The sequence below is a fragment of the Mustela lutreola genome, chromosome 17 (assembly GCF_030435805.1).
Source record: "Mustela lutreola isolate mMusLut2 chromosome 17, mMusLut2.pri, whole genome shotgun sequence".
Taxonomy (NCBI): domain Eukaryota; kingdom Metazoa; phylum Chordata; class Mammalia; order Carnivora; family Mustelidae; genus Mustela; species Mustela lutreola.
The window spans coordinates 16,279,073-16,302,635 of record NC_081306.1 but is presented as its reverse complement, the minus strand read 5'-3'; the positions used below and the strand labels follow the sequence as shown (position 1 = coordinate 16,302,635).

General features: G+C 50.5%; 2 long non-coding RNA genes across 8 annotated transcripts in view; one reads left to right on the top strand and one right to left on the bottom strand.

The window, feature by feature from the left end:
* Positions 1-2,689: 2,689 nt before the first annotated feature.
* On the top strand, positions 2,690-14,107 carry LOC131819327 (uncharacterized). 7 transcript variants are annotated; one of them, XR_009349143.1, is made up of 10 exons: positions 2,690-2,775; positions 3,356-3,445; positions 4,261-4,440; positions 4,512-4,665; positions 5,143-5,537; positions 8,652-10,436; positions 11,120-12,408; positions 12,500-12,694; positions 13,204-13,369; positions 13,651-14,107. It is a non-coding gene; the product is annotated as an uncharacterized LOC131819327 (long non-coding RNA). The 7 variants fall into 7 exon arrangements; XR_009349147.1 differs by lacking the exons at positions 2,690-2,775; positions 3,356-3,445; positions 4,261-4,440; positions 4,512-4,665 and having other exon boundaries at positions 4,987-5,537; positions 8,652-9,500; positions 9,605-9,658; positions 10,281-10,436; XR_009349148.1 differs by lacking the exons at positions 2,690-2,775; positions 3,356-3,445; positions 4,261-4,440; positions 4,512-4,665 and having other exon boundaries at positions 4,987-5,537; positions 8,652-8,772; positions 9,605-10,436.
* Positions 5,800-23,563, bottom strand: part of LOC131819329 (uncharacterized) — a 29,496-nt gene continuing 11,732 nt past the window's right edge. The window contains exons 4-7 of the long non-coding RNA XR_009349149.1: positions 18,744-18,834; positions 16,273-16,371; positions 14,101-14,231; positions 5,800-6,465 (exon numbers count right to left, since the gene is read on the bottom strand). This is a non-coding gene — a long non-coding RNA (uncharacterized LOC131819329). The remainder of the gene's footprint in view (positions 6,466-14,100; positions 14,232-16,272; positions 16,372-18,743; positions 18,835-23,563) is intronic.

Here is a 23,563-nt window from a genome sequence, read left to right as displayed (position 1 = left end):
AGATTCATCCTGTGCCCCTTAATTCTGGTGGCTCAGGCGGGGGCAGACCTGGGTTCCAGGTAAAGAGGTGCAGCCTGGGCCTGTCGAAGCGGCATATTTTGACCCCCAGCTCTGGTATTTTAATTAACACTCACTTGTATAGCCTGTGGACTGTGTGTTGGTAACTGTTCTAAGCATATTACAGATGTAAAGCAACCCGTTAATTATTAATCACCGCAAGTCTTTGAAGGAAGTATATTATTATTCCCATTTTAGAGGTGGAAAAATGGAGGAACAGAGGTTAAGACTGTTGTCCAAGGGACACAGTGAGCGGGTCAGTGACAGAGCAGGGATTTGAACCCAGGCAGTGTGGCTCCTGACCACTCCATTAGTTCAGGTGAGAGGGCAGAGAACTGGGGTCTCCCCCCGCCCCCAAGCCTTCGGACTACAGCAGAGGATTTCTCTTTTTCTCAGGAACTCCTGGCTTCACGTGGAAGCTGCAAGTGTCCGGGGTCATGGTGGAGAGCCTGAGGGGGTCGTGCTGGGTTGGGAGGAACGCGGGCACCCTCTAGGGGAGACGCTGTTGCCGCCCATTCTCAGCCCATGAGAGAAGATCTACCACTGGGCTTCCCACACGCGTGCACCAAGATGTTCCCTTTATTGCTGAAGGGAGTTCTGAGGTGGGTTTTCCATTTTGTGCCACTAAAAACGGTGCCTCTTGGTTTCTGACCTCAGTGACCTTCCATAGAAGGATTTGAGGGGTGTTCCCCGTGGAACCCTGGAAGGGAATGATGCCTCTTACCTTCTGGGTGCCATCTTCCTGCTGGCTGCATGGTGTTCGGAGGGTATGGGTGGTGGTGGCAGGTGGCATGGGTTTGATTTGCAGCTGTGTGACGCTGGGCAGGTCACTCAAGCTCTCTGAACCCCGAGTAAAGGGCAAAACCTGGCTCTGTGGGTTGTGGGTGAGGCTTTACCAAGGTAACACAGGCAGGAGCTCCTGGTGGTGGTTCATTCACATGATTCCTCTTGTCCTCTCCACCCTCTGTCTTGACTTGCTCCATTGATCTTCCAGAGAAATATATGTAATATCATATATATATATAGCATTCATAAATATAAATGAAATCCAGTATATTTAAAATCCTTTTTTTTTTTTTTTTTAATTTTAAGGACTTGGTTCCTATGATGGTGGAGGCTGGCAAATCCTAGATCTGAAGGACAGGCCAGCGGGCTGGAAGCTCAGGCCGAATTTTTATGTTGCAGACTCGGGGCAGAATTTCTTTGCTAGGAAACCTCAGCTTTTGCTTGGAGGATCTTCCGCTGATTAGATGAGGCCCACCCACAGGCTGGACAGTAATCTTTACCTAATGTCAACATTAATCACAACTACATGATACCTTCCCAGCAACATCTAGACTAGTGTTTGATCAAAAGAAACAGGCACCACAGCTTAGTCAAGTCGACACACAAAATTAACCATCACATTTGCCAGTACACTTCCTGTGGACCTCCGTTTCCCCATCTGTTAACTGGAGAACAGACCCTCCTGGATCTTCAAGCTTGTTCCCTGCAGTGTGGGACTGACGGACTGGGAGAGCCTTGGAGGGATGAGTTACGGAGAGCCTGGGAGCAGGACGGAGGTGATTTCTGGACAGCCTGTCTTCACTGTTACGGGGTGGGGGGGATCAAAAGTGCAGCCCTTTTGTTCCCCAAATCCCTGAGTTATTTCAGGGGAGGACAGTGTCACTTCAGAGCTTGAAGGTGGCTGTTGGCGTGTACCCGAGCTATTTATATGACTTTCCAGATCTTCCACGAAGACAGTTTCAGCTCCAGAAGGGAGAAAGCACAGCCCTCTTCATAGCGGCAGCTCTGAGCATGTAGACATGCACAGCTGATCTGTCATAATCCTATGAGAGGCCTCCTTTCTTGCCTGGATGCCCACGCTGGAGGGAGAGCAGGAGGAGGAGGAGGAGGAGGGAAACACAGATGATTACCTATTTTGTGGTAAAGGACACACACGGATGCAGTCACACACACTTGTAAAGTGGAGACAGCAGGGTTTGCACTGGCTTCTGACATCGCCTCACTCTTCTGCCTTGGGCAGGCAAGTCAGGGGAACTCTCTGACCCTCAGTCTCTTTATCTGTGAATGGGAAGTCACGGTAAAAACACCTAGTTTGCAGAATGGTGGTGAGGATGATGCCAGATAAAACACATGCAGGGTTTTTAGTTTCTGCTGTCTTTGCACGGCCTCATAGATAATCAGCGGATCAGAGGGTTAGGGCTGGGTTGGATCTGGTCGTGCCCACTGTCTGCCGACTCTCGTGTTCTACCCAGTGCTGCTGCTGGCCAGCTCAGGGTCAGCTTCGGCTCTCAGCCACCCTGGGTTTTGGTGTTTGTGTTTACGTTTAGCAGGGAATGTTCTGGTAAAGGAGCAGAGAGCCATTAATGAACGTATCATTTAATCATGGGAGACCATGAGCAGGTGCATGAATTGTATTATGATCCGGTCACTTGAAGTTCGTACTGTGATTCAAGCTCAATGTTTGAAGTATTTTTAAGTGGGAGACCAGATTTTCAAGTACAAGGGAGGGGAAAAAAAAAGAACAATTACCTAAAAGTGGTAAAATTAGCCTCCCTTCATTCCTGGCCTACAGAAGAGCGTTCTGCCTCTGTCACTTCTATACCTTCATGGTTCATCCAGGCCACGAGGCTCGGGGGTATGGGAGAGTTCGGGAATGGCCATGTGATCAGAAGCTGCCACAGAATAATTCTTGAGACCCGGAAAGGCCAAGTGGTGAGTGTGAACGCTTCCTGAACGGTTTGAAAGCCACAAGGCATGTTTATCTCTGTCCCATCTGGTCCTTGCCGGGTGATGAAAATCACAAGAGGTAGATGCTCATGTGCCCATTTTTCCAAGGGTGTTCACCGAGGTTCAGAAAGGTGACGTGACTTGTCTAAGGGGAAGGGGTGGTGCGGGGAGTGTCCCAACCATTCCCTTAGGCTGCCTGCGGGAGGCCCAAATACGGTGAGAACGGAGGCATTTCATCTCAGGCTGGGGAGAGTCGGGGGCAGGGGCAGGGGCAGAGGGAGAGGCAAAGACAGACTCTCAAGCAGACTCCTGGCTGCGCACAGGGACTGACATGGGGCTCGATATCATGACCCTGGGTCATGACCTGAGCTGAAATCAAGAGTCAGATTCTCAACCTTCAGAGCCATGCAGGCCTCTGTCCTATTGGCTCTTCCTTAGTGGCCCTATGTGGGGGCGGGCGGCGGGGGTGCTTGGTGTGCTTAGATCTGGCCTGGAGTTCACAGGCCAGCCATAAATCAGTTCTGAGCCCTGATTCTACCTCATCTTGTCCTTCACTGTCTCCTAGACCCTTTCCACCTGTCCAGAATGGCTGGATTTCCCTAGGGTGTCTGCATCCTGTAAGTGGGGCCTCAGCTTTCTCCAACTCAAAAAACAGGTATGCATTTATGCATTTATGTTTATAGATCCCTTCTATTTGTGGCTGTAAGCCCTGGCTCTGCAGTTAGGGTAGTGATATGCAATTTCATTTTGCAGTAAATGTGTTTATGCTTTTTAAGAATGTATAGATATAAAAATATTTAAACAGCCAGCAGGCATGGTGGCAGATACGCTAGTAACAATACGCAGAGGTTTACTGAGTGCTTGCTCTGGGCCAGGCACGACTCTCAGTGCTTTCAACGTACTGGCTCACTTAGTCTTCACGCCCATCGAGCTTGGTTTGATAATCTGTCCCACTCTGCCACGGAGCATTCTGGAGGCGCTGCGACTTGCCATCTTGCCAAGGCTGCATGACGAGGGAGGGATGGAGCGGGATTTGAACCCAGATCCTGGCTCCAGAGTTCCACTCCTGAGTGGTTATGTATGTGGGGTATGAAGTGACGTCTGGGGAACGCTCACCGGGGCTGTGGCTCGGGTGACTGGCTTCCCTGGTTTGCCTGAGACTCCCTGTATTTTAAACCTTGAAAGGCCATGTCCAGGAGATTCCTCAGCCTCTTCCTCCCGTCTCAAGTCTGCTGCAGATTCTAGGGAGGTGGCATCGCTGCAGTGCCGGCACCGTGAGCCGAGCACGTGCAACCGACCCGACACGCCAGGTCTGCACGGGTCTCGAGGCGTACACATACGTATCCAACCACATGCAGAACATCCTGAAGCCCTTGACTAAAAATAACAGAGTACAGTGCCCGATTGCTGTGACACTTGCCTTATTGGTATAAATAAGAGAGTGGAAACATCCCGTATCTCTATCTACAGCAGGGGAAGAAGTGCCACATCTGCATGTGCGGAAACACGAAGCCGGGGCCTGTGGGCATGTACCATGCAGGAGAGAGAGACCTCACGGGCAGGTCGGAAGTGAGAGCGATGTTGCTAACGACAGAGCTGGAGAGAGCTGTCCTCTATTTAGCTCTGTTCCCACCGCGAGTCGAGCAGTTTGTAAGTGTTCTCTTAATTCATCCATACAGTCCCTGTGGTGGGCCACTAGGACGACCGTGTCTGTTTTACAGATGAGGAAACTGAGGTGCAGGAATTTTCTGACGGTCACCACGCTCACACAGCCGGGAAGCTAAGAAGCAGAGACTCAGATTCAGGGAGCCTCTCTCCCGGGCTGGTGCTCCAAGCCCCGGGAGAAGGGCGGGGCCTGCTATGTAGAATCAGCAGGTAAAAATGGGCTCTTGGGCTCTGATTCCTTTTTTTCTCTTTTTAAAGATATTTTATTGATTTGACAGAGACATAGGGAGAGAGGGAACACAAGGGGGGGGGGTCAGAAAAGCAGAAGCAGGCATCCTGCTGGGCAGGGAGCCTCATGGGGGGCTTGATCCCAGGACCCTGGGATCATGACCTGAGCCGAAGGCAGACGCCTAATGACTGAGCCACCCAGGCACCCCTCCTTGTTTTCTTCCCACGCTTGTGGAATGTCCCGTTTACTGCTGACGGACAGGCAGTGGCGAGAGTGGGGGTGTCCTATGTTTTTCTAACTAGTTCTGCAGCCAGCACACTCGTCTCTGTCTCCTCGTGCCCATTGCGGGCTGTTTGCCTAGGATGGTGGAGGGGGCGGAGTCATAAAGATGTTCCTGGATTCCCTTTGTCCGGCTCTTCGGACACGGATCTAGGTATTGCTGGGACGGGGTATTACAGGTGCGCGTGAGTCCCAAGTCCGCTAACTTCAGACGTGCAGGTGACCCAGGCGGCCCGAGTGCACGCGCCCTTCAAGAGCCGAGCCTGTTCCCCGGCTGGGCGCAGAAGAGGAAGCGGGAAGGTGCGAATCAGGAAGCCTGAAGGGGTAGAGAATGCCACACTGGAATGAAGATGGAGGGTCCTCGTGCGGCTCTAGAAGCTGAGAGCGCCCTGCAGCGGACACCCAGCGAGGACATCAGGGACCGCTTTCTGCCAGTAACAGGAATGTGCCTGGAAGAAGGTCCTGCGCTCCGGAAAAGAGCACAGCGGCCCTGAGACCCCTCGCCTTCAGTCTGAGCGGGGACTCTGGCCGCACCAGGCTGAAAGCTCCGATCCAGGGAGCCGGGACCTGATAGGTGGGTGCTATTTTAAGTTGTTCATTTGTTAGGCAACCACAGAAAACAAGTGCAGAGCATTTCTTAAAAAGTGAAATCAAAGGTTCTTTGCATTTGAAATCTTGATTCTTTCAACAAAGAGGCATTGCCCATCCGGGGAAGAACTGCTCCAAACTTTGGGGGCCCAGCAGGGAACAAGTAAGCCACAAAGTCCCTGCCCTCTTGGTGCTGACATACTGTGGAGGTGTGTGTTGGGGGAGGCAGGTGAGAAACAAAGGGATAGGTAAAACGCATGTGTTTCTGGTGGTCTGTGGATGCTATGGAAGAAGGGCAGAGAAGAGAGCAGACAGAGGAGGAAAGTGTGTGTGTGTGTATGTTTGTGTGTGTGTATATATGTGTGTGTGTATGAAAATATGGCTCAGGATATATGTGACCTGGGACTAAACACTTAAAGGGAATGAGTCACGCGGGGAACTAGGAAAAGAGCATTCCAGGCAGAGGCACTAGCGAGTGCAAAGGCCCTGAGGCAGGGACATTCCTGGTGATTATGAGGAGATTTTAGGGCTGAGTGAACAAGTGGGAAAGCCATAGGAACTGAGGTCAGGAAGATAACTGCATCCAGATGGACAGTGCTCCATTCTGCCATGTTGGAGGGAAGTCCTCTCTCCACCCTCCCACGCTTGCCAAGACCTGTTGAGATCAGATGTAACATGTTTTATCAGCTGGCTGGACGATAACTGGGAATCCTTCCTGACCTCCATTGGTCATGTGCACCTCCTTTCCTCCTGGGGCAGGTCTAGCCCCAGTACATGCATCTGAGTCTAGTACAGACAAGAAAGCTTGACATTTCCGTCCGTATCTCCCAGGGCGTGGGGCACAGAGAGGCTGTCTCTAGGCTTCTCGTTCCAGTGCTTTGCTCTGGCCGTACGTGCTTGTTTTCCCGCTCCTGCTGGAGATACGTAATCAGAACGCAGTGAGTGAGGCTGATGTTCCACGGGAATAACCTTGAATCTACTTGTACATATATTTGCAACATTTGGGACTAAATTTATTCTTAGCAACAGATTACTTGATGACACACCTCACAACTGCTCGCAACACCATACCTTGGTTGAGACTTGCTGGCAGAGCGTGGGCACTGTGTGGTGTGTGTGTGTGTGTGTGTGTGTGTGTGTGTAGCGCGTGCATGCGCGCACGTGTGAATGGGTGAGAGAGAGAGCAGACCGGCATGATTTTTTCCCTCAGAACCACAAGGTTGCTTCTTAGATACTGGCTATTTCAAACTGCCTCAATAAACAGGACCGAAATGCTCTGTAACATTAGAAGTGGAATCTCTAAGAACCCACTTTAGGTGTCCTCGGGGGTGGGGGGGCTTCCCTTCGCAGCTGGCCGGGACCCTTTCTGTGAGGTCTTCCCGAAGAAGCCTCTTGGGTGGGGGCCCCAAGATGTCCCTTGCCAGCGGCGGAGTGAGTACCTTGGGACCCTGGTCCTAGCTGTGTGAGGACAGAGGCGGAGATCAGTGTGAAGCCCCTACCAGCCAAGGAACACCAGAAGCCAGGAGAGAAGTCTGGAAGGGTTCATCCCCCCAGCCCTCAGAAGGACCTGACTCTGCCTCTGGCTTGATCTTAGACTCTGGTCTCCAGATCTGTAAGACAATACAGTTGTTGAAATCACCCGGTTTGTGGCAGTCCTAGGAGATGAACACACAGAGAAATACAAGTAGTGGGGAAGAGGGAAAGGCAGAGTTGGGGGTTGGGTGGGGCGTGGGGTCAAGGACATAAAGAAGGAGACGGGTCTGGCATGGGATCTAGAACATCAGCTCCCCATTCACAGGAAGGGGAGTTACAGAATGGGAGCAACTTGCAGGACAAAGTCCAGGCTTGGGGATCAGACTTGGATTCACATCCCGAGTCCCCTGTGTGATCTAGGGCTGCTTACTTCACTTCGGTGCGCCTCGGAGCACCCATCATTCCTAAAAGCCTCATGTTACAAATCAAGAATTTATTCTGAAGGCCCATTGGATAACATGAAATGCTATCAACGAACCTAATAAAAAAGAGAACTCCATTATATGTTTTTACAGACATTTGGTGAGAATGAAACTGCAGGCCCTTATTATAAAGCTACAAGGTGATTGTTTCCTTTGGGGCATCTTTTCTTCTTCGATGGGCAGGGCTGCCTGCAGCATTCAAGACCGGAAATCTCCAGCCCTGTGGACTGACAATGTTGCCTTTTCTTGGTGACTCACCCTTCTGCCTTCCAGGAGTCCTTGGAACCGTGTTCAAAACTAGGGTCACCTATCTGGAACGGATCAATGTCATTCTGACATACGTGAATGTTTTTGAATGCCACAAAAGTTTTTGAATGGCAAGTGCCAGGTGGCACAGTTTCCATGGTGATGTGGGAAGCCCACGCCAGCACGGAAGGTGCTAGGAGGCGATTATTAAACACTTGTGTGTGTGTGTTTTTTTTTTTTTTAAACTTGGGAGACTTCTTTGTAGGGAGACTAGTCCAAAAAATGTGTAGGGTCATCATTCGAGGTAGTGTGAGTTTGGGGTTCTCTTGTCCTCAGCAGCTTAGGTAGCAAGCCTCGTGTGTGTCTGTGTGCCTGTTTCCTTGTATGTATCTGTGGGTGTATGTGTACATCCCTGTGTCTCTGAGTGTGTGGGGTTGTGTATTTGGACAAGTGTGTGCATATGCCCATTTCTGCGCGTGTTCATGTGTGTGTCTCCGTGTGTGTCTGTGTTCAGCTGCGTGTGTGCATGCTGTTACTCCTTTTTCCCAGAACCCAAGCAGACGTCACCGATCAATTTCATCAAGCCCCACACTCCTCTGTGGCGCGTCTCCCTATGCTAGCCAGGAACTGGGCTTGACCACTAGAGGAAACCGAGGTGCTTTTCCAGGTCTCCAGTGTCTAGGTCAAGGTGCTCAGACTGACATCTCATGCTTTCAGAGCCTGTCTTTATTCCCTGCCAGAAACTTTCTGCCTCAAGCAATTCCCTGAGCTCTAAAAATGCCCATTCCTCCCTGAGCTTTTGAAGTTTTCCTCTCAACTGACAGGGGACTTGTTAAGCATCTGCCTTCTGGAATCAGCCTCCATGGGTTTAATTCCTGCTCTGCTATCTCTTGAGTCAGGCAGCTCCAAGCCTGACTTGGACATTCAACGACAGAGCCTCACCTTCCTCTTCTGGAATTTGCAGAGGCTCATCCTAACACTACTTCACAGGGGTGACAAGAGCAAAACAAGATGACCCAGGTAAGGTCCCCAGCCCAGAGTCCGCCCCAAGTGAGCTCCGTGTGTGGAAGTGGCAATGACTGTTCGCTGTGTTCTGACACTGCATGTGGCTGAGGCGGTCAGTCTCAGTGTGTGTGGGGGTCACCTTTACCTGCTTTGCACAAGGTGGGAGGTGCCACTGGTGACACTGCCCGCATCTCCAGACATGAGGGGACCAAGGTTTGCCTGAGCTGGGAGCCTGGGTGCTCCTGAGGGCAGAGGCTCTCAGCCAGCGTGTGCAGGATGAATGGGGAGCGGGAAGGGGCTGAGACGCCACTGGATCTTTCTCTTGCAGGCCTGGGGTCAGCACTGAGGGTCGGGGACCAGGAAAAATACTGGTCTAGGAGGTCAGGGAACAGCTTAACACCTGCCTGGTGGCTACCTGTAGGGCCCTCAGTGGTCAGTTACGGAGGGCAGGTATTCCAGCATTGGCTGTACTGATGTTTTGGACCGAATGATTCTCTACTGTGGGGCTGTTCTGTGCTCTGCAGATGCTTAGCAGCCCCCTGAGCCTCTGCCCATCACATGACAGGAGCAGCCCCCATTGCCAGTCAGGGTAACCAGAAAGGTCTCCAGGCATTGCCAGATATTCTCCGGAAGACGCTACGCGGCCAGTTGAGAACCACTGGGTCATGACTCCAGTGATCAGCTGTGCTCCCAGATCTTGGCTGGGGGATAGCCCCCCGTCAATAAGGCAAAGGCTGGGAAAGGTGGGCCTGTCCTTCCACCTGCAGAATAAACCAATGATCTGGAATTTTCGAGGCTTGGCATGGGGGTTGCTGAGATGCATCCCACGCCCTATCCAAAATCTTAGGCACTCACTTGGACCTATGGGGACAAGGACAAAGCCTAGGAGCTCGCGACTAAGGTAATGTCCTCTTTGTGTTACCAGGTGAGTAGGGACTGGGTCGTGTTGGGAGGGGGAGGAGGAGACTTGGGATATTTCTGGGATTTGGGAGACTGTGCAGTCTGGTCTGGGGTCAGGCTGACACCTAGGGCACAGGCTTGTGTGGCCAACAAAACCTGGGTCTTCCCTTTTTCCCTTCCTTACCTGCGTAATTCAGCTCTGTGGGCCCAACTTGGTTCAGATCCTCCCGAAGGCCTCTCTGACACCTGTCCTTTCCAGCTGCCTTAGGGTCCTTCTCTGGTTTTCCCCCATCCCCGTCCCTAAGCATAGCAGGTTCTGCCTGACCAAAGAGCCACAGCCTCTGCTATCTGGTCCACTTTTGTGCACCCAGTACCTAGCAAGAGGACCTGACACAGAGGCCTCTTTATTCCCAGCAGTTGGCTGATGGCCCACTAGGGCCTAAGCCCCCCAGCCAAGCACAAATCATTTCCAGCCCCGGAAAGGGTTGCCAGGGGTGTCGGTGCATCACAAAATGGGGACATCTAGTCTGCTGGTCATGGTTGAGGTTTCGTGTCCCTCTCGTGTCCCCATAGAGGGACCAGTTGTCCCGGTTCACCCAGAACTAAGGGGTTTCTTGGGACAGGGAATGTCAACATTGAAACAGGCAAAGTGCTGGACAAATCAGGATGAGATGGATATTCTAGTTCGTGCACCTGCCTGGAAGATTGACTCTAGCACACAGTTTACATCCTGGAACAAGGTGCCAACGTAGTGTCAGAGTTAAAAGCCCGTTTGACAGGTGAGAACCAGGCCCCCAAAGGAGACGGGGACCAGGGGCAGGGTGGGAATTGGAATCCTAGAAACTGGGAGCTGGACCCAGGGACTAAACAAAGGCAGTGACCATTTAAGGGGTTCTTTCCCCTGTGGGGGTCCTGAGTTTATCTCCATTGAGCTCCTGGAATCTTTAGAAGAATCTGAGGGTCTGGGTGGCCCCCAAGCCGGGGAATGAACTGCTAGCTCAAAGGATGTAGCTCAAGGATTTCCTTTGGATCCCCACTCAGCCTTGAGAAGCAGAAGCCATGAATACCATACCTGTTTTATCATAGAGGAAACAGACCCAGAGAGAGTCCTCGATCTGCTCGGAATCACACAGTGAATTGGCAGCACTGTGTGGATGAACTCACGATTTTCCACTCTTAATCCATTGCTTTGTTTGAGTTCTGTGTTAACACAAAGGCTCTAGAGTTCAAATCATGGCTCTCTGCTGGTAACCAGTTTTGTGACCTTGGCTAAGTCATTGGACTTTCCCAAGCCTTGATTTTCTCACCTGTAAAATGGGTGTAACTTGTACACTACTTCTTAGGGTTGAAGCCCCAGTGAAATGGTCCACGTAAAGAGAGATCTTAATCATACAGGAGAAAGCTCCCAAGGACACAGTAGCTGCCACCTCTAAACGCTGCACAAATACATTTTCCTTTGCAGGGCCAGGTACGGGGGCTGGAACCCAAGGGATCCATCATCTCACACCCTCATGGCCAGAACCAACCGCCAGGTTCTAGGTTCTCAGAAGCTGCCCAACTTCCTGGGAACCACGCATCCCTCCTCCCTCCCGGGAGCCCAAATTCCAAGAAATGCAGCTAAAATTGGCCCTCGAACAGCTTTTGCAGAGCACGTCGCGGCTTTTTTTGGGTCTAGAGAGCCGGTTTCCATGATGAAAGTGGCACAGAAGGAGAGACCCAGCTAAAAACAGCCACCGCCCAGACTGGTTGTTCGCAGGATGCCGCCTCCCCAGCCTCTTGCGGGGTTTGGACGCCTCACTTCCGCAGCCGCCGCCGCCGCCTGTCGCCACTAGGTGGCAGCATCGCAGCGCGCGGCGGGGACGGCGCCCCGGGCCAGCGGCCGAGAGCCGCTCCTGAAAACACTGCCCATAAAATACGCACCAGCCACAAAATTCTCCACTAAATTATTTCCCTTTCATTTGGGGTCATTTGTGTGCTTTGCAGGAGCTCTGCGGAAGGGTCTCTTCGACGGGCCGACCTAGTGCCGCCCCAGCACCGCTCGAGTCTGCTCCCCGCGCCCCGGGGTGTCCCTGATGCGGGCCGATCCCCCCACCAGCCCCCCGGACTTAGCAGGGTTATCTTGCCTCGGGTCCCACGTCGCAGCAGAAGTTTGGAATTTTCCAGAAGAAGTGGCCTAGCCCTGGGGGAGGGGAACGCCCCCATTTGGGGCCTGTGGTCCTGCCCTGCAGAGCCCCTGGCTTCCCTGTGTGGGCCTCAGGGATGGAGTTTTGGCTCAGGAGTGTGGCTGCCTTGCTCTTAGGTCCCCAAATCGTGGGGAAACAGGGCCCTGGGGGCACCCACCTCTGAGGCCACGGTGAGGAGTAAATGAGTCCCCATGTGAACGGGACGGTGCCCGCCGCCTCTCAAGGGCTCCCAGTCCGAACTACTTGTCATGGTTCCTCAGTGTCCCCAGGGGCTGGTATGATGGTGCCCCACAAGGAGTAACTCAGTGGGTCTGCCCTTGTTTCAGAGGCAAGAGGGGGAGGTGGAGATCATCTCCAAGGTCTTGCTTCTCAAAGCCTAGTTCGAGGCTGGCAGCAGGCGACATAGGTACCCTCCTTCGAAACGGAGTCTTGGCCCCATCAAGCCCACGGAGCCAGACCCTCCCTTCACAGCACCCACAGGGGCTTCGTGACACCCTGAGGTTGGAGGGACACGGCTCCAAGGCACCTTCCGGCCTCGGTGGGCTGGGATTCCGCACCCACATCCCAGGTGAGTTCTGTCTCCCAGATTCACAGCCATCAGAACAGCGACCGTCAGGCAAGCCCTGCGTTTGAACACTTTCTCCTGCTTTTCTGGAAAGCTTTCTGCAGCTGCCTGGGTGCTCTGGTGTGACGGGAGGTGACAGGCTGCGGTGGGCCTGGCTGTGCTCCATGCACTCCCGCAAGCGCCCAGATCTGGCTCACCACGTGCCTGCAGATCCTGCTGGCTCCCTCCGGCCTGGCCACAGCAGTCTCCATCCTCCCAGTGACTCTGGGACCAGGAACTGACACTGTCTGTGAGTCCCCCGCTCCCCACCCCGCTCCTGACCCTCAGCCCTGCAGATCCCTTGGCCAGAGCGTTTCCTCACTCGCGCTCCCTGTCCTCCACAGCTCTCTGGGGAACCTGGCCCCCTGCCTGTCTCCCCTCCCCAGCTCCCCAGATCCCCTGACTCGCTTCTTCCCACTTCGCTCCCCGCAAGCTGGCCTCCGAGCCGAGCCGTTCACTGCACGCTCCGAAGTCCCGCACCCGCTTGCCACTCCTGTTTCAAGGTCTGCTCCCCCTCGGCCTGCTAGCGACCTCCGATTTACCCTGTGTGCCCCACCTCCGCCTGCCTGCCCCTCTTGCTCTAGACCAGCGGCCGGCTTGCCACATGGCCCACGGCAGGCCCGTTTACAGATCAACCACCACATGGCGGGAGAGAGCTGAGCGACCACACGGTCTGCAAAGCCTCAAATATCTATTCTCTGGCCTTCTGCACGCTCCAGCCTCTGACCTCCCCGAGTCCTCTCCCATTTCCGCCCGCAGTGACCCTGTCCACCCTGGAAGGTCCGGCTCCAAAGCAGCGGCACTGGGCATTGCTCGTCAGCACTGATAGAACCTGCCGTGCGCCGGGATGGTGTCCTTGTTCCCGGGCCATCACGAGTGACTAACCCAGCCTCCTGGGATCCGAAGCACCTCGAGAGCTTTTAAGGTGACAGCTCGAGGCCCCTTGTTTTATTATTGTAGCGTTTGGATGGGCTGAGGTCAGCTGCCTGCCCCGATTCCCTAGCACTCCGCCCAGCAGTTGTCTGTCCCACACGGAGGGTCACGGTCACGGTCACATCGTGAGGGTCACACACTGTGGGTCCTTACAGTCCACTTGGATGAACAAAGGAATCTCTCTCTTCCCTGGGCCTGTTTCTGAGTTCTCCCCCATGCTTCTGGCATCTGCCGGCCAGATGATACTTGACAGCACGCCTCAAACTTTCACAGGCGCCACAAGAATCACCCGAGAGCTTGTCGGGATGCAGATGCGGATTCTCCGGGTCTGGGATGGAGCCCAACCAAGACTCTGCATTACTAACGTGCTCCAGAGGCTGCCGAGCCGCAGGCCAACACTCGGAGCCACAGAGATTGGTTCTCACCTGAGGATCCCATGGGGGCTTTTGCATGCCCGTGTCTGGGTCCCACCCCAGACCATCTGAATCAGGCCATGTCTCCGGGTGATTTCGGTGGGTAGCCACAGCCACCAGCCCAGGAGCGAGTAGAAAGGTGCTTAGGCTCTTCTCCAGAGCCACAGAAGCAGAAACACTAGGAGTAAGGCACGAGAACCACAAGAACCACCAAAGCCATGAGAGCCATGAAAACCACAAGAAACCACAAGATCCACGAGAACCACGGTCCTAGGTGTGCCTGACCTTGGCTCCACCCATCAGCTCCTACCTGGTCTGCCTCTGGCCACGCCCATTCAGCTCATTCTTTATTTGGCCTGGATAGTATGGATCCGGAAATGACGATATGTCTAGAGGCCTCTTCTGCTTAAAACATTCCTAGGCTCGCTGTCGCCCTCAAACCTGCGGAAGAAGAAAGGCTCTCTGAGGTCTGAACCTTCCCAGCTCTCCTCCTACAGCATCCTGGGCCCTGTTCCTCCCTCCATGCACCCCCTGCCCAGCCCAGCCCAGCCCAGCCCAGCCCAGCGAGACGTAACCATGCATAGTCCCCAAAGTCCGAACACTTTTTCTCTTTCATATTGGTGTTAAAAGTGCCTGGTCTCAGGGGCACCTGGGTGGCCCATTTGGTTAAACAGCTGCCTTCAGCTCAGGTCATGATCTCGGGGTTCTGGGATTGAACCCCACATCAGGCTCCCTTCTCAGCAGAGAGCTTAGCTTCTCTCTCTCTGCTGCTCCTCCTTCTTGTGCTGTCTCTCTCCCTCTCTGTCAAATGAATAAATAAAATCTTAAAAAAAAAAAAAGTGCCTGCTCTTGAAGGACAAAAGTCAACAAAGGGGTTTCTTATGGGACGGGGGCTCGGATCTGCTGACCAAGGCAGAGACTGAAATCAGGCCTTTTTGGCGATCTGAAAAGAGCTGGTTGCCTGACCTTGCCTGTGCTAACTAGAAAGCCCACTTGGGCAGAACACCTATTGCCTTGCTTCCGGCAAGTGTTTTTTGGGGGGAAATCTCTGGTTCCTTTACTTCTTGTTCACATTAGCCTTCAAGCCGGTAGCAGACGTTTTGGGGGACACATGTAGGGAAAGGCCATCCACCCAATTCTGCAACCTCCAGCTTTGTTTCTCTACCACCCGTTAGCTCCAGATGTTCGAAACCTGGTCTGTCCATTGGAATCCCCAGGGAGCTTATAAAAAAATGTTGACATCTGGCACCCATGCCCAGAGAGTCTGTTTTAATTGGTTTTGGGGATAGCCCAGGCATTTTTTTTTTTTTTTAAAGAACCTCACCCCCTACTTCTGATGATCCCAATGAACTGCCCCAGTTGAGATCTGAATTTGGCTAGAGACCTGTTCTTTGAGTCCAGAAAGCCCATTTGATATGCGATAGAACAAGCCAATTTGATACGCTGTGCCTGAGAAATGAGGGGCCTGGGTCCCACTACCTGAACCCCAGTGCAGTTGCCAATTCAACACAAAGCTGGGGCTCCCGATCTTGGAGGCATTTGTGCAAGCCCACCCCCAGGGGCGGTGGCTGGATCTAGCAGTAACTGCATCCCACATATATTTACTCTTGATCTTTAAGGACACTTGGCCAGGTAGAGACTATCTTGGTATCTCAGGCTGGTGAACCAGGGTTTGGAGAGCTTTCTGAAAGCTCCCTTTCATCAGCAACTCCAACCTGTGCTAAGTGCTCTACGTTCAATTCCTTATTAAATTACCCCAGGAAATAGACATATTCTCACTGAATAGGAGCTCAGAGAAGCAAAGTTACATGACTAAGGTCACACGACTAGTTCACACAGCTCTTAGAGACCAATGAACCTAGACTTTGGATCCCTTTTAAAAATAACCCCCAACTCTACTTCTCTAGACCGCTCTAACCTTCATCTCCAATATGGAGCAAACATTAGGGAAAAAAAAAAAACCAACACTTAATGTGAACCCAAGAGATCTGCAACTTAGCGTCAGGCTATCTGCATACAAATTTCCCCTTTGCAGTTTCAGCTATCAGGAGAGAGTCTAATCCTCGCCGAAGCACGCCTTCGAGGTTGTGTTGGTAAAAATTACTTTATGTAATGAACTCTTAGATCAATTCTTATTGAAATGAGCTGGAATTAGATTTTTGCTCTTCCCATATGTAATGCTTTCAATTCGGTGATGAATTACCTGAGTCGGCAGCAAGCTGACATTTCAATGCGGAGCACACCGTGTGAAACCTGCTTGTTTGCTGGCCCTTTGCGCAGCGAAAGCAGACCTACTGGAGTGCATTTTTTAATTTAGCGGGGTTGTTTGATAGAGGTGTTCCCCCCCCCCCTTTCTTTATTCAGGGGATATTTGCCATTTTACCATTTGGATTCATTTCTTTTCAGAATCTCTCCTGGGTCACTATGTGAATATGACCGATCATATAGGTACACGGATACCTCATCTGTGTGTGTGACTTACCGCATCCCTGCAATCGCCTCCCTGCACGCTTTCTTCATCTTTGAAATCGAAGGACCGCATCAGGTCACCGTTTGCCCAAATCCTCCAGATCCTAAGGTGCTGAGAACAAAATGCAAGAAATGTTGGACTTAGCAAAGTCAGGACCTCTGCCTTCTGAAGGCGACCTGCCCCTTCTTTCTTCTCCGTGTTCCCGTCCCCAGCCTGTAAAGGGAGGACTCATCCCAACACGCCGGGCCTCTCCCCCCGAGTGTGGGAAGCAGCTCTGACTCCAGCTCCTGGTTCCTTAGGTGCCCAGAGAGCTGAGGAGAGCCTGCCCATCCACGGATCCTCTTCTCTGGCCGTGGACGCCGCAGCCAGAGGCTGAGCTGGGTGTCCACAGGCAGGACCCTCCGCGGGGAAAGTGGAGAAGCACCTGCAGCACTTGGTGCCAAGTTGTTTGCTTGGGCGCCCGCTGTCTTCCAACCGTCTCTTCCCGGTGAAGTGACCCTCTCTATCCCGAGTCATTTCTTTTTTTGACTTCGAGACTGTTTTATCAGGCACGAATATGGCTACTCTATCTTTATTCTGTGAGTGTTTGCCTGATGTGACTTTCTCCATCCCTCTTCTCACGTTCTAATGGATTAGCTTTTTGGCAGGGGGGGTTTTGTTTGGTTTTGTTATTTGTAAATAGCATGTAGCTGGGTTTCTCCTTCTGCAGTCTGACCATCTCTTTAATTGGGATGGTTATCCCATTTACATTCCTTGTGAACTCTTTCTTTCCTTCATCTATCATCTATTCATCCTATCTATTCATCCTATCTATCTACTCTGTCCATCTATCATCTATCTATCTATTCTGTCTACCTACCTGCCTTATCATTTATCCATCCATCCATCCACCCATCTACCTACCTACCTACCTACCTATATATCTGATCTATTCTATCTACATCCATCCATCCATCCATCCATCCATCCATCCATCCAACCATCCATCCATCCAACCAACCATCCAACCAACCATCCATCCAACCATGCATCCATCCAACCAACCATCCATCCATACACCCATCCACCCACCCACCCATCCATCCATCCATCCATCCATCCATCCAACCATCCATCCATCCATCCATCCAACCAATCTACCTATCAATTGGTTAATCTATATATAATTGTTTTTCCTGGTCTGTAAAAATTTGAAAAATTTTTTATTACTTCTCTCTCTCTCTCATAGCCCCTATGTTTACTCTTTACACGATTACCTTGGGAATTGTACTCTGCACCTGCAACTCGATGCTCTTGCATGACGACCTTAACCGTTACCACCTCCCTGAGCTGCCCGAATGTGCAGACACCATGGACTATTTTAACCCGGGTCACCTTCTTGCTAATTCACATGTTCTTCGGGTGTGGGTGTTAGTTCTGTTCCCATGGAGGCTGCGTATGAGGCGGATACGCACAGTGCCCAGCGACCATCCAGATTCAACGGCGCCTGCTTTTCTGCCCCACCTCGCAGGCCTTCCTGCATCTCGGACCTTCCTATGCGGGGGTCACTCTCATTCCTCCTGAACTGTTTCCTTTAGAAGGTCTTTCATTTGGGCTACTGGCAGCTAAAGGTTTCAGTTTTTTTTTTTTTTAAAGATCTTATTTATTTATTTGGCAGACAGACATCACAAGTAGGCAGAGAGGCAGGCGGGGCGGGGCGGGGGAAGCAGGCTCCCCACCGAGCAGAGAGCCCGATGTGGGGCTCGATCCCAGGACCCTGAGATTATGACCTGAGCTCAAGGCAGAGGCTTTAACCCACTGAGCCACCCAGGCGCCCCTAAAGCTTTCAGTTTTTGTTCTTCTGAAAATGCCCTTATTTAACCTTAGTTCTCGAGATAGAATTCTGTTAAATGTGCCGCCATACATTGAATGTCTGTGTCCCCCCAAAAGTTCTTATTTCCAAGCCTAATCCCTAATGCGCTGGTGTTAGAGGTGGTCCTTTGGGAGGTGATTAGGTTGCAAGGGTGGAACCCCCATGATGGGCTCCGTGCCCCTCTGCCCCACGGGGCTCCCTACCCACTCTGCCACATGAGGACACAAGGAGAAGGTGGCCGTCCATGAACAAGAGAGCGGTATTTATATTTCTAGGATATTCTTCTATTTACACTAGAGATTAGCCGAAAAACTCCCTGCTAGCTCTTGAGAGACAATGATTTGGACTTAAACACTGACTACAACAATGCACCAGGGAGGAAAATACAATATGGCTGAGGCCCTGGACCCTGCAGCTAGACGTGCGGAAGTTGCGGGTGGAGGGGTAAGGGGGGGAGGCTGTGGAGCCAGGGGCACCCTTTGCTCCTTTCACGGAACATTCTCAAGTGGGTGATGCTGAAGTGGGCTGGGGAATCCTGTTTCTAAGCAGCCTCAGAGCTCCATGCGGCATCCGGGGACACAGAGAGTTTAGTTTTTGTTTTGTTTTTTTTCTTTCTGAGCTTACCGCGTACCTGGCCATGGTTCTACGTGCGGTGCGGGAAGGATGAACAGCACAAAGTTCTTCCTCTCTTGGCACGGATGTTCTCGCAGAGGAGATGGACACTGTCAAGGAAGGAAATAAGCCACGGGGTGATTTTAGATGGCGGTCGTGTGGGGCGGGAGGGAAGGGCGTTTCTCGTGGCGCTGGGGGCTGGAGGCTGAAGGCGGGGAGGGAGAAGAAGACCACAGTGAAGGCAGGGGAAGAGGAAAAAAGTGGGGACCCCGAGATGGGAAGGCCTCCGGTGGTCCCCCCTCCTCTGTGATCTCTCTTCCTGTGGTTTCAGTGGCCTGCAGTCGACCGCGGTCTGGAAGCAGACGATTCTGGTCACGATCCCCATAAGAAGGTCCGTGGGAGCCTGATCCTGCGTCAGAGGCCTACGTCACCCCCCTCGCTTCCTCCTGTCCTCTGGGCATTGTGGCATGTCATGTGCTCACAAGAAGCAGGGTGAGTAGGGGACAGGCAGATATTTTGAGAGCAAGAGAGAGAGAGAGAGAGAGCACATTCACGACAGGGCACTACAGTGTTAATAATGGTCCCATGTTATTGTTATTGCTGGTCATCTCTTACTGGGCTTATTTATAAATTAAACTTTATTATACAAAGGTATGTCTAGGAAAAAACCTGGTATGTACAGGGTTTGGTGCTGGGCGTGGTTTCAGGCACCCACTGGGGGTCTCAGAACGCACCCCTGTGGATGGGGGAAGGGGTTCCTCTGTATTTGCAACCAAGTGACAGACGGAAGACCCATGTCAGAGGCTGCTGGGAAGATGGCGGAGTAGGAGGACCCTGTGCTCACCTCTTACTGCGGGGCCACCTCGAGAGCACCCGCACTGGCATAAATAACCCAGAAAGCAACCTGATAACTGGCAGAACAGACTGCGAAGCAGATCCGCCCCCTCTAGTCGCTCTCGGCTAGATCCCATCAAAGCAGGGCCCCAAGACTGGCCGTGTGCCAACAGCCCGGACAAGGGTCAGCATCGCTCCCAAGTGAGTCGTGCTCCGGGGAGAGGGGACGAGAACTACACGCACCAGTCTGACTGTGACCCCAGCAGCAGGTTGAGGGTAGGCAGCTGGTCAGACTGCAGGCCCCGCCCACGGACAGAAGCTTCTCGAGGGACGGTGCCTGCGGTTTGCTGCTACTTCATCTCTGGTAAACATCTGCTCTGACTCAACTTAAACCTGGGGCAGCTCTGGACTGGCCACTAGCACCACAGGTGCCAGACTCTGCCCACAACAGGCAAGGAGCCATTGCAGCCTGGACTGAGGGCACACACAGTCTGCCACGGTGGTAGGACACCCGTGTAAAATGCAGGAGACACCCTTGAAGCCCCATTTTCTGGTGGAAAGGGGACACTGAGCTGTAGGACTTCTTCATAAAGCTGCTGCTTTCAAGTACGGGAGACGCCGCTGACCTTTCGGACACAGAAACAGACGCCACAATAGACAAAATGGGGAGACAGAGGAATATATCCCGAATGAAAAGCAGAACAAAATCAGAGCAAGAGACCTGAGCAAGATGGAGATATGCAGTATGTCCGAAACTGAATTCAAAGTAATGCTCATAAAGATACTTGCTAGCATTCAGAAAACAGTTCAGGGCCTCTACAAGACCTGCCACCAAGAGACAGGCAATGTGAAAAGAACCAATGAGTGCATTTTTGGGAGGAGCAAGATAGGGGAGGAGCAGGCTGCCTAAATTTCGTCGGATCCCAGGAACTCAGCTAGAGAGTGATAAAATCATTTCGCGCACCTAAAAACTCAACAGGAGATTGGAGAAGAGCAGCAGCTCCATGAACAGAAAAGCCATCACTTTCTAGAAGTCATATTCTATCCCTTCATTGTATTTAACCTTATTTTTTGTATGTATGTGTTTTTCTTTCTTTAAAATTTCGGTATACAGTTCCTTCTAACAGACCAAAATACATCTAAAATCTAGTGTGTGGCTCTGTTCTATTCACCAGCCCAATCATACTTTTTCTTTTTCTTTCCTTTCTTTTCCCCAGTTTTGGGTCTCTTCTGATTTGTTTAGTGTATTTTTTTCTGGGGTCTTTGTTACCCTGTTAGCATTTTGTTCGCTCATTCATCTATTCTTCTCTGGACAAGATGACAAAACAGAAAAACTCACCTCAAAAATAAAAAGAACAAGGGGCACTTGGGTGGCTCAGTGGGTTAAGCCTCTGCCTTCGGCTCAGGTTATGATCCCAGGGTTCTGGGATCGAGCCCCGAATCGGGCTCTCTTCTCAGTAGGAAGCCTGCTCCCCACCCCCACCTGCCTCTCTGCCTACTTGTGATCTCTATCAAATAAATGAATAAAATCTTAAAAAAAAAAAAAAAAAGAACAAGAGGCAGGACTGACTGCCAGGGGCACAATCAGTATAGACGTTAGTAAGCTTAAGTTGTTGGACCTGGAGTCAGAAGGACGATTACAAAGATACTAGCTGGGCTTGAAGAAAGCAGAGAAGATACTAGAGAATCCCCTTCTGGAGAAATAAAAGAACTAAAATATAACCAAGTTGAAATCTGAAAGGCTATTCATGAGGTGCAATAAAAAATGGAGGCTCTTACTGCTAGGATAAATGAGGCAGAAGAGAGAGTTAGTGACATAGAAGACCAAATGACAGAGAATAAAGAAGCTGAGCAAAAGAGACACAAACAACTACTGGACCACGAGGGGAGAATTCGAGAGATAAGTGATACCACAAGATGAAACAGTGTTATAATACTTGGGATCCCAGAAGAAGAGGAGAGGGGCAGAAGGTATACTGGGGGAGAACTTTTCCAATCTGGGGAAGGAAACAAGCATCAAAATCCAGGAGGCACAGAGAACCCCCCCTCAGAATCAATAAAAATAGGTCCACACCCTGTCATCTAATAGTAAACCTTACAAGTCTCAAAGACAAAAAATATTGAAAGCAGCTCGGGACAAGAGGACTGTATCATTTAACAGTAGAAACATTAGATTGACAGGAGACCTATCCACAGAGACCTGGCAGGCCAGAAAGAACTGGCATGATATATTCAGAGCACTAATGAGAAAAATGTGCAGCCAAGAATATATACAGCTAGGCTGTCACTGGAAATAGGAGAGATAAAAAGCTTCCAGGACAAACAAAAACTAAAAGAATTTGCAAATACCAAACCAGCCCTATAAGAAATATTGAAAGGGGTTCTCTAAGCAAAGAGAGAGTCTAAAAGTAACAGACCAGAAACGAAGAGAGATAATATACAGTAATAGTCACCTTACAGGCAATACAATGTCACTAAATTCCTATTTCTCAATAGTTACCCTGGATGTAAATGGGTTAAGTGCCCCAATCAAAAGACACAGGGTATCAAAATGGATAAAAAGCCAAAACACATTGATATGCTATCTGCAACAGACTCATTTTAGACCCAAAGACACCTCCAGATTTAAGATAAGGGGGTCGAAAACAATCTACCATGCTAATGGACATCAAAAGAAAGCTGGCAATCCTTATATCAGAGAAATTAGGTTTTAAGCCAAAGACTATAATAAGAGATGAGGAAGGACACTGTATCATACTTAAAGGATCTATCCAACAGGAAGATCTAACAATTTTAAATATCTCTGCCCCTAACATGGGAGCAGCCAATCATATAAGCCAATTAATAACAAAATGAAAGAAACATTGAAAATAATACAATAATAGTAGGGGACTTTAACACTCCTCTCACTGAAATGGACAGATCATCTAAGCAAAAGATCAACAAGGAAATAAATATTTTAAATGACACACTGGACCAGATGGACTTCACAGATATCTTCAGAACATTCTATCCCAAAGTAACAGAATACACATTCTTTTAGAGTGCATGGAACATGTGCATGGAACATTCTCCAGAAGAGATCACATCCTGGGTCACAAATCAGGTCTCAACTGGTACTAAAAGATTAGGATCACTCCTTGCATATTTTTAGACCACAATGCTCTGAAGCTAGAACTCAAGCACAAGAGGAAAGTTGGAAAGAATCCAGATACATGGAGACTAAAGAGCATCCTACTAAAAAATTAATGGGTCAACCAGGAAATTAAGGGAGAATTTTAAAAATTCATGGAAACAAATTAAAAATGAAAATAGAACTGTTTAAAATCTTTGGGACGCAGCAAAGGCGGTCCTAAAACTAAAGTATAGAGTAATATATACAAGCCTTTCTCAAGAAACAAGAAAGGTCTCAAATATACAACCTAAAGGAGCTGTAGAAAGAACAGCAAATAAAGCCTAAACCCGGCAGAAGAAGAGAAATAATAAAGATCAGAGCAAAAATCAATGAAATAGAAGCCAAAAGAACAGTAGAACAGATCAACGAAACTACGAGCTGGTTCTTTGAAAGAATTAAAAAGATCGATACCCACCCCCACCCCTGGCCAGACTTATCAAAAAGAAAAGAGAAAGGACCCAAATTAATAAAATCATGAATGAAAGTGGAGAGATTACAATCAACACCAAAGAAATACAAACGATTATAAGAACATATTATGAGCAACTATATGCCAGCAAATTTGACAATCTGGAAGAAATAGATGCATTCCTAGAGACATAAAAACTACCAAAACTGAATCAGGAAGAAATAGAAAACCTGAAAAGACCCATAGCCAGTAAGGAGATTGAAACAGTCATCAAAAATGTCCCAACAAACAAGAGCCCAGGGCCAGATGGCTTCCCAGGGGAATTCTACCAAATATTTAGGGAAGAATTAATACCTATTCTTCTGAAACTGTTCTAAAAATAGAAATGGAAGGAAAACTTCCAAACTCATTTTATGAGGCC